This window comes from Triticum aestivum, chromosome 3A (genome assembly GCF_018294505.1).
Source record: "Triticum aestivum cultivar Chinese Spring chromosome 3A, IWGSC CS RefSeq v2.1, whole genome shotgun sequence".
NCBI lineage: Eukaryota > Viridiplantae > Streptophyta > Magnoliopsida > Poales > Poaceae > Triticum > Triticum aestivum.
In genome coordinates, this window is record NC_057800.1 from 102,482,714 (window position 1) to 102,496,572 (window position 13,859).

At 45.8% G+C, this 13,859-nt stretch overlaps 1 long non-coding RNA gene across 1 annotated transcript; it reads left to right on the top strand.

Moving 5' to 3' along the window:
• Positions 1 to 5,190: 5,190 nt before the first annotated feature.
• Positions 5,191 to 8,132, top strand: LOC123058038 (uncharacterized). The gene is made up of 5 exons (XR_006427048.1): positions 5,191 to 5,676; positions 5,799 to 5,951; positions 6,024 to 6,144; positions 6,224 to 6,867; positions 6,980 to 8,132. It is a non-coding gene; the product is annotated as an uncharacterized lncRNA (long non-coding RNA).
• The last annotated feature ends 5,727 nt before the right edge of the window (positions 8,133 to 13,859 follow it).

The following is a 13,859-nucleotide window of genomic DNA, read 5'->3' on the forward strand; positions in this document are numbered from 1 at the left end:
CAACTTGTCAGTCTGAACAGTTGTATTACTATTGTATAAAGTTGCCGCTTCGATTACTCACTTATACGCACTCGGGCCGCATAGATCTTGACGAAATCTACCAACGGCGGATGCTGCTTCGGTACATCCCGCCTCCGGTAAAATAACTTATTCGTTAACCCCAAGATGCTCCAACCAGAGTATCTGCAACAGTAGGCGTCACTGTACTGTGTATCGCGCAACAGTATCGGAAGTCGATCAAGGCAATTCGGCAGCGACTCGAGTGACCCAACGGCTGTAGCTGTGGGTATACAGGAGCCTACTTGTGGTAGGGAGTACGTGCGGTTCCGTGGAAGCCTGCGTTTCATCCATCCACAGGGGCCGTCTTCTTCGCTCTCTCCAGGACGAGGAGAAGAAAATGCCAGAGTGTTCCGTAGCGGGAGCGGAGGTCGCCCGTCGTCGTCAGGGCGCGCCGGTACTCTCATCTCGCCTGTGGACGGCGGGAACGCACGACAGACGATGGCGTTGGTCCGTCACCTAGCTTTGCCATAGTACTCCCTCCGTTTCTTTTTAGCTTGCATATAAGATTTATCTAAAATCAAGCCTCATAAAGTTTAACCAACTTAATAAAAAAAATATCAACATTCACAATGTGAAATTAATATAAAGTTTGACCATATTTGCCTTAAGTTTTCATATTATATAACTTTAGCATGATAGATATTGATATTTTTCATACAAATATGATCAAATTTTATGAAGTTTGACTTCAGATAATTCTTATATGCAGAGTAAAAAGGGCCGGAGGAAGTAGTAAAACAAGCGTTTTTTTTCTTTGGTGAATGTAGTACGTACAACAAGTTGTGCCAAACCCTGCCGCGATCCGAACGCACTGACACCGTGTGCTGTGAATGTCGTGAGATCCAGCGCCTCGGCACATGAACAAAACGCTTGGTCAGTTTTTTTTAGGGGAATGGACACGTTCATTTCGCGTGTTGATCTTGGAGGCTCGTCGGCAGGGCCGTACCTAGGAAATTGAGGCCCCGGAGCGAAATCACAATTTAGGCCTTATATATAAGAAAGTCAAGTAGGCAATTAAAACAATGTTTTTATTAGTTACTGCGGTAGTACAGACTTCTCGAGGAATTTCATACTACAAAAGAAAAATCTTAGAATTTTGAGCTACAGTTCCATCTTAATTCGGCAGCCGCCGGCGCGGAGTCCGCGAGTAAATTGCCAGCGATTTAATTCACCAGCTGCCGACGAGTCGTGGTCTCAAGGAATATGTGAATTTGATTCTCCTTCAGTCTTCTCGAATTCTCCATGAGAGATTTGAGTCGGGCTATGAGCCTGTTGGTCCGTTGGGGCTTGGTGGATTAATTGAACGTGCGCTGGGATAGTGGGCTGCACTTTTTTTCTTTTGACAGTTTAACGGTCCAGTCTTTGCTCTTTATTAATCTCTCTATATATACCCCTCAAAAGTATATTAATCTCTATTTATATAGTACTTGCGCAAAAATTTGAGGCCCTGTGTAGTGGCTCCACTTGCACCTGTGCATGTACGGGCCTGCTCGTCGGAGAAGGAGCATGATGATCATACCATATCCGCAGGGTGGAGACAGGTGCAGAGAACAGCGAGGCGAGGGCTGGCATCACGTACTGCGGACATCAACCGTCCCTGCCCTTTTCGACATCGGCGTCAGAGATTCTGAACGGCCCCCATCATCGCCCGTCACGTCTCGCCCGTCACGTCTCGCCCGCTCCAACCAAACGCCCCTTGGGAACGGCGAGCGTGGTCGAACAGACGAGCGGTGGAAATGTGCGCAAGGTATAAGGTTGGACTGTTTTGACCCTTTTCTAAAATCTATTCAAGACTTGATCTTAATTTTTTTTTTAAGATCTGACCTTTTTATTACTGCGAGGGACCATCGCGGTAGGTATAACAGCCTACCGCCAAGGTCCCTAGCGGTAGGATTGCATACCCTACCGTCAAAAAATTCGTAAGTATTGAACACGGTGCGTGCTCGTGCCTACCGTCAAGGACCTTGACGGTAGGGTTGTGCAGGCTACAGCCAGCCCAATTGACGGTAGCGATGTTTCATACCGTTAAAGTCTTTGGCGGTAGGATGTTAGACCCTACCGTTATGGACTCTGTCGGTAGCAAAAGGATCAGATCTCGAATTTTTTTTAAACTAGGGTCAAATCTTCAATAGGTTTCATAAAAGGATCAACACACGAAAAGTTGCCTATTCTGGCTGGCTGAGCTACGGGAAGTCAGTCCGCGCTGCCCATTTGTCAGTCAGACCCGTCGTTAAGGTGTTCAAAAGAAAAGAAAAAACGACCCGTCGTTACGACGGAGCAACATACACATGGACGACCATTTTGTTTTCCATACGTACATCCACTGGCTAGCTAGCACACATGTTGGCCGTCATCGAGCTGCGTAACGTTAGAATTTGGGTTTCTGCGGTTTCAAGTGAGCCTTGGCTCGTAGTCGTACGTAACGTACGTACAAGTGCAAACAAACTCTAGATTGTTCTTAAATGACAATACCGTACGGCAGTATGAATCTGTAAAACAATACTGCAGGTAGAAACCACCGCTGCTTGATGTAAGCAATGGCGCCATTTTAAGATTCGCAAGCCGCCTAGCCGGGACAGTTCACATGAGCTACTCAATCTGCATAGGAGTACATTTTATGATTGAGCGTGGTGCTCGATTCCAACTTGCATGCCGCCGTGCACCGGTAACGCCGTGGCAGTGCATGCTTGGCTCGGCTGAGTGTTCAGACTTCAGAGGGCCGGTACCCACGAGCCCACAACAGTCATCAGATACGCCACACTTGGCTGCACGAAAAAAAAGAGGAAGAGGTGAGTACCGGCAGCAATTCCAACGCTCAACATCACTACACTCTACACGCACGGCATGCATGCATTTTTCTATGGCGCCAAGAATATCAGAAAAAGAGGTAATATCATTGAGAGTCATGGAACTTGCGTTCGATGTTTAGTTTGGTGCTAAAATTTTAAAAATACGGATGTGTGATCATATAATTTGTCTCGGCGTGCAAATACGGTACCTCCTCTTGTATATCGCAGTATGGGCTTGCCACGTGGCGCACTAGCCCGATGAAGTGGCGCACTAGCCCGATGTTGGGTGACCATAGCATGCCAGTTTTTTATGCAGAAAACATCCTCGCAATTTATTTAATTTTGCAAAAAGCAATCACATATAATGAGAAAATGCTAGCGCAGATGGGTTGGAACTGGCGACCTGTTAGTAAAATTGTCCAACGTACGTCCATCGCACTAGTGCGGATTGACGATAAATATGTAAAACTAAACTGCTTTAAAATAAAAGCCCCAGCGCATAGTGAGTGACAAATTGATTAAACCTGCCGTCAGTGCTATCAAGTTTGTCTTGATCAATAAGATCAATTGACCCACTGGGTGTCCTTAGGCAACTTCATCGCACGACCGTAAATGGATGTCCGTTTTGTCCGGATATCGTCTGAGGTGACAATGGATGGTTGCGTCCGACTTTTGTTGGAGGCGCCCAACACGGCCGACCATCACCAAAACGTTCGTCTGCACTTCGATTGCGCCCCCACGCCTACGCCTCTCCCGCCCGCGAGCTCGCGCTCTAGCCGCGCCGCATCAGTGCTCACCAAGGTGCAGCAGCAGTAGCCGAGCTCACCCGCGCACCCGCGCCTGCCAGCCCGCTCGCCCGCTCACTCGTGCTGCGCTCGCCGGCACAGAGGCCGCAGCCGCGTCTTCCCACGCGCTCGACATTCACCGCGCTCGCGAGCTCTGGCTGGGATCCACCGCGTAGTCCTCGACCTCGTCCTCGCTCTGCTCGGAGTCGAACCCGCCACCACACCCCTGTGTTCCTCCGCGCGCCCCCGTTAGTCGTGCCCTCGCCAGTAGCTATTAGTCCCCATAAAGAGAAACGCTGGGTTTTATATATTGCCCACGACAACTACTCGTATTCAGGTTCTTTTTCTCTTTGACGTTTTTTTTGTTAAACCAAATATATTTATACGTTAATTCATTTCGAAGTTTCAGGCTAAAAAATGGAATTGACAAGATATTTTGGAACCCAGATTTTCCGGCGCCTTCCGGAAAAAAAGGAATAAAAAAGAAAAACTCGCTCATGAAGTTTTGTATGTTATGGGTTAAACATTATACATTTTGATGTGGTTTTTCAATTTAATTTTTTTATGAAAAAGGCCGAGATTGTCCTGTATCCAGCTTTTGACCGAACCGTGAAAAAAAGGTATCTAGAAAAAAACAATTGTGTCTTTTTTTGTGGGGAAAAGAAATTATGTCTACTAATGTAAAAACAAGTGCACCTCTTTATAGGCACGACTATGTAGGTACTGCAGTGGTTTGCTAGCATGATTTCAAATGCCCGCATGCACTTTTTATTCTCATTTTTCAAGTGGGACCCACCATGTTATTGAGGGGCTTCTGCTTATTTAAATACAGACCAAGGGGTGTTTCTGCGAAAAAGATACACGTCAAGCTGTTCCAGTCACTATCTCGCAAAAAAAAGCCATTCCAGTCACTGACAGGTGGGCCATAGCCATGTTGGCGTGCCACATAAGCACGAATATGTCTAAATACGAGTGATGTGACCGTATTTGCACGAGAACGCAAGTTGGATGACTCTAAATCCGTATTTTTAAAGTTTTAGCACTAAACTGAACATCAAGCACAAGTTTTATGACTCGCGGTGATATTACCTCTCAGAAAAACATACACAACTCCCACGGGTCAATGCCAACTTCTCCCTACAGGTTGACGTCACACTTTGTTTCTACTCCCTCAGAGTCTGCAGAAAATCCACCAAAATACTCTGGAAAATCTGCACGATATAAAGTAGCTAAAGTTGACATCTACAGGTTGATGTCAACTTCTCCCGGCCGCGGCGGCTCTAGCAGACGGAAGCAGGGATACACAGACAGTGCGTCGCGACGGCGGATGGAACAAACGGATATGATGTGTGCGGGTCCTGTAGAGATATTTTTTTAAGTCTTCATCTAAAATAAAAGCTTAAGGCATCTCTAACGCTGGCCCCTAAAACACCGTATTCATCCGCGTACTAGTCCACGGAAATATACATGCGCCTATTATCTAATTGTATTTTCTAAACATCTGTCCAGACAAGGTCAATTTGAAATTCTAATGCATAACGTCCGATCACTGCAAAAAGAGACTGTTGCCCATACTTTTTACTTGTTCGTTTAAAAAAGTACTCCCTCCGTTCCAAATTACTTGTCACAGAGATAGATGTATCTAGATGTATTTTAGTTTCAGATACATCCAATTTCCGCGACGAGTAATTTAGAACGGAGGGAGTATCTCAGTTCTTCAGTCGGTGCAAACAATGGTGTTTGTCCCGCCGGATCAGCTATCTGAGCCTCCACGCTCACCCTGCCGCCAGCCCCTCCTCATCACCCGCCTTCTTCTCAGCCGCTTCCTTCACCTCCTAGAGTAATTAACCTGTTTTCAGTCGAAACTAGAACCTCACCCAAATAATCTACAGCTTCCTGGGTACCAAGACAATCACCCACCGCCCAAGCGTCCTACACGGGGTCAGGCTATTCTGTACACCTTTGGCAACCTGGACATGAATAAGAGACACTATGCCGAGAAGGAAGCGCCCCGATGTTTTCCTCCGGCTCCTATTTATCCAGTGAGTAAATACTTGCTCTTCAGCCAAGTAACTTGCCAATGACTGTACTTAAGTGAAAAACTCTGTTTCCTAGTTTGTTCCTTTGTTGTTTCCTGTTAAACTCTCTTGTGTTATGCTAACAGGTTGACAAGGATGAGGATCCTTACCAGAATGAGAGGAGGTATAAAGAGTTTTGTGAAGCTAGAATGAAGCTTCCACTTGGATATGAGTTGTGCACTGTATGTTTTTTTGAAGAGCCCTGGAGACATGGAAATGCAATAGTACGTTCTGGGAATGTAAGTTAATCACTAATGAATTAATAGTAGCTTATTTCATCTTCTTGAGCATAACTGAGTTTTGACCTGCAGATGCTCTATCATTTCAATTGCCACAACACTCCAGGTGTCAAATGTGGTGAAGAATTATGTACGGTTCCGCAGCTCTGAACATCAGCAGTTATACAGGTCATATTGCACAAGTATTTGGGAGGTAAGGTGACTCCTTCTCATGTGCATGCTGAAAGAAATGATGTGATAGTTGATACTAACTTCTGTTATTGTTAATGTAGACCAAGCCAGAGTTGCAGTATGACAGGTTTTGTCAAGGTAGGGTGTAGTACAATCTGTTGGGAAGATTTGCAGCAGCTAAAGGTGTCTGCAAGTATGTCCTGAGATTGAAGAACCACATGGTCTGCTAATAAAAGCTACTAAGAGATGAACTGTTGGATGATGGGTTGACATGTCGTGTGAGAGTGATGTCAATAGACAAACTGTGAGCCTAGTGCAATCATGTTGTTGAGAAAATGGTTTTCTTGGATGATGTCCTGCAGCTACTGTGTTAGTTATCTTTACTTTGATCGATCGAAATATGTTTGTTGGAATGTTATTTACATGGGGGAGATGGTAACAAGCGTCGGTTTGATCATGGTGACATTCACTTATTGGTTATGAGTTTTACATGTGTATCACCTGGTCACAGTTTACCGTAGGTTTGACTGTTTCTAGGAGAATTGTTGAATGTCGAGGATGGGTATTTCTGTTTAAGGTCAGCTTGGGGTGAAACCTGCAGGACATGGTAAGAAGTGCCAAGGAAGTATTCTGTGTTTTCTTTACTGATCATCCATTCATCCTGATGCCGTCCTGTGGACATGTGGTAGCATGTGATTCTGTTTAAAATCCCAGGAGGTGTCTTCTCCTCAATTTCATTTGGAATGTGAGTGCTCATTTGAGATCAACTGGTCCTTTTCTTTAAGTATTCAAAAACTGAATTCTTACCAAGGATAAAGGTGGTAGCATGGTAATAAAGGTTGTCCTTTTTGCTCCAGAATCAGAAGATCACATGGTTTTTTCCCGGTGTCTGCTGGCTTGATATGTGGAAAGCCATCCGGTCTTAGTGAATTGTTTGAGCGCTGGGTGAATGGTTTCAGCAACATAACTCAAAAACCAGTATTGGCTGGGATTTCAGTGGTTTGTAGGGGCTATGTGGAACTGAGACACAAGAAATGTCTTGCTGTCAGCATATTTTATACCTAATTATCCTAACACCGTTGTTCACTTTGTTTTCAGATCGATTCATGCTTTGCAGGAGGAGCAAATCAATGAGAAGCCGCTGCTGAGAATTTGGTGTGTGTGTTGGATGGCATCGACAGATGCTTTCAAAAGATGGGCTCCGGTGGCGATGAGGAAACTTTGAGTTGGATGAGCAGAATGTTCATACCTCCCCCACCCCTGCCTTGTTTTCCTCCACGTGTTCTTCTCGCAATTTCAATGAATATTACACCCTCCGATCCAAAATAAGTGTCGCAGTTTCGGACTAAGGTTAGTTCAACCTTAGTTTAAAACTGCGACACTTATTATGGATCCGAGGGAGTACTATTTTATCAATGTTTCACATCTAACCTGAACTTTGTTTAGCTTCTGCAGGCTTGTCTGTCTGATGCCTTCATGTCACTGTGAACTGAAGCTTGTTCTTTTTATATGAGAAGAAGTAAGAAAATATGCCGGCAGACATTTGGATTTCCTCCACAGATTTTCAGAATAGTAATGGACCATAAGTAGTCGTGTTCCCTACTGTCAGTAGACTGCTGAAGGAGCAATGGTTAGCCTTGCAAGGACAATTCTGCAGTTGCTTCTCCTCCAAAAGACCGCTACTAGGAAGAAGATAAACCCAAGGAAGAAACATACACGAAGATAGCTCATATTCTGCTAAATAGGAGCGATGTGGCTCAAGATGACTAGTAGATATGTCGAAACAATACACTCCCTCTGTCCCATAATATAAGAGTGTTTTTGACACTAATACACTCTTATATTATAGGACGGAGGGAGTACAATAAAAGGAACTTCCAAAAGAAGAGAAAACTGCTCTATGTATTTTAAGTATCTTCTCTAGTGCTGCTTCTTGGTTGGTTCATGTCTGAACTTTCCATTGACAGAGGTTCTGGTTTATTACACAATCAAAATTGATATTTGATATGCTTCTTCCATCAACAGAGGTCCTGTGCTAATGGTAAATTAAGATTAAAAAGCTTGTCTTAGAAATATGACCTTGACATATACCAAGGATTGCAGACACAGTCAATTGAGAATTTGACAGCTGCACAATATAAGTTAACTGTTTTTGTTTACTGGTGTTGGCACGTTCAGATTATTGTTAGATTCTGCGAACATTTTTAATCCGATATGGAAGAAAATTCTTATCCTTGGCAGCTTGCGTTTCAATATATTGAAAAGATAGAAAAAGGTTGCCCCTAAAAAATAGAATATTTTTTACAGGCCAAAAGAAAGACCAAGGGCCAAAGCCGAAGATCATTGGTCTATCCTTCTGGCTCAAACTTCTCCTGTTTGACATTGCAAGGTCAGCAGCATCGAACCTACTCGTCTCAGATTCTTGCACCTCACATCTGAGGGTTTCCACTTTTACTGATATTCTGAACCAAATACTGATGATTGAAGACTTGGTGAGCAATCACAAGCCTCTGCCATTACTGAGTGATTTGCGAAGTTCTTTAAAGTTGAAGGATCAGATCCTTTAGGTTGATTATTTTGCCTTCTGAATGTCTTCAACATCAAGCTTGCAACACAGTGTGGAGTCGTGCAATAGCATTCACTACATTAAGCAAGATCGCTTGAAGTCAATGAGCAACTATCCCTGTGTTTAAAATGAGTGTTCTCCAATACGGCTAAAAGCATACAATCGATTACCGTATTAATAAAGAAGAGTGCATTGATGGATTGCTGATGCAAAAATAGCACTAACAGATACGCACTTCAACAATATTTTCACAACAAATAGAATAGATGAATCACTTGCCTAAATTGCCACCTTCTTCTTGCTTACACAATTAACCGCAGTTCGGAACTACAGCGCAAACAGAGACAAATGGGGATAGATTGATAGATTGATGGAGCCACCATAAGTAGGTGCCTCTGTTACATCTATCTGGATTGCACTGACTGCAGGAATGTACCAATGATAATGCATAAATAAAGTATGGTTAAGCAAGTGAAAAGATAATTCCTCTTTTCAAGAAATTCAGCAGTAGAGATGTATATTCTCGGAATGTTGCCCGCATGGCTTATCATATTTTCTGGAGAAAGGCCAGTGTGAGGAAATGTATTGATGCTCACCGTGGATCATTAACGGATGCAGCGAAGTGAATGATCACAGAAAATAGGGTGCTGCTAGAGTCAAAAGAAAAATAAACTAAACATAGACAAGCAAAAAAGGCAGTAACATGCCCTTATAATTCCCCATCAAAGTACTGATGAAGATGCCAAAAACATCATGATCTGCCTGTCCTATGGCCATTTATGTGAAGACCTTCATCTCCAAACTAGTTGTGTGTTTTTCCTGTAACACAAACTTAATCTCATTGTTGCCATACATAAGCCCACACGCTATTGTATAAAGCAGGAAGGTGAAACTGAAAAGGAAAGGTCGGCCTGACCTTATAGTAAATTGGGTGACACCTAATCTAAGCAACATAGGAATATGCAGCTTTTGACCCCAAAAATAAGATCATTGTGTAAATTAAATTTCTAAATAGCCACTTCACATCCACCAGCAAGTGACGTGAATTATAGTTCTCAAAACCTTAACCCCACTATAATATACATAAACATGCCACTAAGGTGCATTCAAAGAAAATTACATACATTTGTAGTGTTACGTGCGTGGAGTTGGAGGTGGGAATTGGGATCTGATCGGAGGGGATAGCGAGGTTCGCCCTTAGGCACACGTAGGGGCTCGTCCCCTGCCGTGGCGCTGGAGGCTCTGAACTCTCAGTTTGGGGCAATTTTCTTTATTTATTCATTGATTCTCCTAATACAAACTATCCTCTCTTTATATAGATCAGAGAGATCACAAAACTTGGAAAGCAAACCAGATCCTAACCGTTTGGAAAGTAAAGACAACTTCCTAATAGAAATATATTTCCTAGGGATAAACTTGGACTTCTTGGCCGCCAAGGATTAGCCATGTGCCTACATAAGGCCCACCTGTTGGTATTGTGGTTACGGACTGTGTTACAGGCCTGGGTCTGCGGCTATAATGCTGCCCCCGATACCTGTCCGTAACACTTCCGCCCACCTGGAGAAAAAGCTCCTCCTCGAGCTGGAAATCTGGATAACGATGCTTGAAGTCTTCCAGGGGCAGCCATGAAGTAGCTGTCGAATCAGCACCCTGCCACTGCACCAATACTTTAGGGACTCCCTTGAACAAATGTGAACAAAGTACAATAGCCAGAGTTGGAACCACCCTGCCATGTAAGATGTCCGATAATGCAGGAGGGGTATCTGGGGTGGACCATGATATTTTTTGAGGAACACCGCATGGAATACATCATGAATCCGTGCATGAGGTGGAAGCTGCAACCGTATGCCACCTCACCAATGCGCTCAAGAATTTGATATGGTCCAAAGTATCGTGGAGCGAGCTTGGCATTGTTGTGCGCACTCAAGGATGTCGCGGGCCGATGCTGAAGGCGAAGCCAGACCCAGTCGCCAATGGTGAAGGCAATGTCACGGTGTTTCTCATCATGCTGGATCTTCATGGTATTCTGAGCTTGGAGAAGGCGATCTCTTATGTCAATGAGGAACTCGTCACGGTCTGAGAGGGCACGGTCCACAGTTGCTACTTTTGCAAGGCCTGGCTCATAAGACACAAGCGTCGGAGGCGGGCGCCCATATACCACCTCGAAAGGAGTAGCTTTCAGGGCAGACTGAAAAGATGAGTTGTAGCAGAACTCAGCCCATGGAAGCCAGCGAAGCCCCTGTTTAGGACGATCGCCCACTAAACACCGCAAGTACATGCCAATGATGCGGTTCACCACTTCTGTTTGTCCGTCAGTTTGGGGATGGAATGCAGAACTGAGTTGTAGTTTGACACCAGCGAGGTGGAAAAGTTCGGTCCAGAAATTGCTGGTAAATACTGGGTCACGGTCGCTCACAATGGACGTGGGAAATCCATGTAGACGGACTATGTTATCAAAGAAGGCCTTGGCAACAGAGCTAGCAGAGTATGGATGCCCCAAAGCAATGAAGTGGCTATATTTCGAGAAACGGTCAACAACAGTCAAAATGACTGACTTACCACCCACTTTTGGCAGGCCCTCCACAAAGTCCATGGAAATGTCTGTCCAAACATGTTGAGGGACTGGAAGGGGTTGGAGAAGGCCACCGGGATGCAGATGCTCAGTCTTGTTGCACTGGCACACGACACAACACCGCACAAACTCCTCCACCACTGCTCGCATGCGAGGAATGTAAAAATTGGCACGCAATCGGTGAAGTGTCTTCTGAACACCCTCATGACCGGAGTCGTGGGCATCTGCCAAGATTGCAGGGAGGCAAACTGAGGTTGTTGTGATGTAGACCCGACCTTTATGGAGAATGAGGCCGTCGGTGACACTCCAAGGCCCTGCAGCCACCCCTGCTTCAATGGATTCACGCAGCGCTGTGAGGTCGGCACTAGTGGCAATTTCCTGGCGCAAATCATTAAAAAGTTGAAACTGAGGGCATGAGAGAGCGAAGACAGCCCCTAGCTCCTCCTCGTGTCGCCTAGAGAGAGCATCTGCCACTGTATTTTGACGGCCTGGTCGATACTCCACAGTGAAGTCATATCCCAGCAGCTTGCTTACCCATTGATGTTGCGGAATGGTGGAGAGGCGCTGGTCAAGCAAATATTTCAGGCTATAGTGATCTGTTCTTATTTTGAAGCTTCGGCCCCACAAATACGGCCTCCAATGTCGAACAGCTTTCACCAATCCAATTAGCTCACGCTCATACACTGCTAGCTTGGCATGGCATGGTGCCACCGCCCTGCTGAAGAAAGCAAGAGGTCTGCCCCCTTGGTGTAGCACGGCTCCAAAGCCCGTGCCAGAGGCATCACAATCCACCAAGAATGGAGAGTTGAAGTCTGGTAGCTGCAAGGCAGGTGCTGCTGCGAGTGCCCGCTTGAGTGTGCGAAAGGCCACGTCAGCCTCCATGGACCACACAAAGCCTTCTTTCTTGATGAGCTTGGTGAGTGGAGCTGAGAGCACTCCGTAGTCCTGGATGAACTTGTGATAATACCCAACAAGCCCAAGAAACCCGCGAAGGGCGCGGACACTTCGTGGTTTTGGCCATGCCTCCACCGCTTCCACCTTGGCCGGGTCCATGGCGACGCCGTCTGCTGAGATGATATGGCCCAAATAGGCCACTTTGCGTTCACCAAAGAAGCACTTGGAACGCTTCAGGAATAGCTGATGCTGCTGGAGGAGAAGCAAGACAGCACGAACATGACAAAGGTGTTCTGTCCAAGACTTGCTGTAGATCAAAATATCATCAAAGAAAACAAGTACAAATTTCTAAAGAAAAGGACAAAGAACAACATTCATCAAGGCTTGGAACATGGCTGGTGCGTTGGTGAGGCCAAAAGGCATCACCAAAAACTCGTAATGGTCGTGATGCGTGCGGAAGGCAGTCATCTTGGCATCTGGCTTGTGCATGCGAACCTGATGATACCCACTGCGGAGATCAAGCTTGGTGAAGAACGAAGCACCATTGAGCTCATCTAGGAGCTCGTCGACAACCGGAATCTGGTATTTATCCTTGACAGTACCATCATTAAGTTGGCGGTAGTCCACGCAAAACCTCCATGTGCCATCCTGTTTCTTGACAAGAATCACCGGGGAAGAAAATTCAGAGTTACTTTCCCGGATGAGACCTTGCTGAAGCATATCCTCACATTGGCGTTCAATCTCATCCTTCTGAAGCTGAGGGTAACGGTATGGGAGAACTGCAATAGGAGTCATTCCTGGCAGGAGCCGAATGCGGTGGTCGCACATGTGCACCGGTGGTAAGCCACATGGTTTATCAAATAGAGCCTTGAACCCTTCCAGAAGTATGGCCATGTGGTCATCGGTGGCACATGCATGGACATGCAGTGGCCCTTCAGACATGTTGATGTTGCGCCAAATAACCTGGTGATCGAATGACATGGTCAAGTGCTCAAAGTCCCAAGTATGGGCCCTAGTGCGCCCAACCATTGGACGCCAAGTACCAAGTCGAAACCATCCAAAGAAATGGCATGACAGTCAATGACAAACAACTCGCCAAGGGCATCCAGCGAGAGGCCCTGCACACATCCAGCACTTGAAACTTTGTCCCCGTTAGCCACGGTTACTTGAACCCCATGTCGTTGTTCAAGGGAAATTCCCATGCGACTGGCTGCCTCCTCAGCTAGAAAATTATGTGTGGATCCAGAGTCCACTAGAGCCCTGAGACGGCCTCCAGCAACTTCGACATGTAGCTGCATGGTCTTGCCAGTGCATATACCCATGAGTGTACGCACCGAGATGGTTGGCATGTCATTGGTTGACGCTCCTGGACCTCTCGCAGTAGTGTCAGATGCTACCAGGGCGAACACTTTCTCAATTGTGTCAGGATCAACGTTGTCATTGTCTTCCCCATCAGGCACCTCGATCCAAAAAAGCCAGGCACAACGGTGACCACGAGCGTACTTCTCGTCATAATTAAAGCACAACCCTTTAGCGCGCCGGTCGGCCATCTCTGTTGGGGTAAGTTTCTTGAATTGCCTAGCAGGGAGGGGTTGTCCGGCTGGGACAGCAGCAGGCTGTTTGGGTAGGGAAACAGCCACCGTTGTTGTTGCCTTGGTTGCTTTGGACGACAACATCGTGCCCGGGAGTGGTGTGGTTGTGTCCT